Here is a 286-nt window from a genome sequence, read left to right as displayed (position 1 = left end):
TATATATATATATATATATATATATATATAACTTGTACATATAATACAGTACACAGATATGACCAACTATATATAACTATCAGTAATACATTGGGCTATCTTTCCACAGCAAACGTTAAAGTGCAGTTATATACGCAGGCACATGCGTATACATCTAGCTAAGCCTGTAAACATTTATACCGTACACATGTTCTGAGACATATATGCATGCCTACCTTGTTACATATTCATACATACAAACACACACACACACACACACACACACACACACACACACACACACACA

This window comes from Octopus bimaculoides, chromosome 8 (genome assembly GCF_001194135.2).
Source record: "Octopus bimaculoides isolate UCB-OBI-ISO-001 chromosome 8, ASM119413v2, whole genome shotgun sequence".
Classification (NCBI taxonomy): Eukaryota; Metazoa; Mollusca; class Cephalopoda; order Octopoda; family Octopodidae; genus Octopus; species Octopus bimaculoides.
This window is presented reverse-complemented; position numbering follows the sequence as displayed.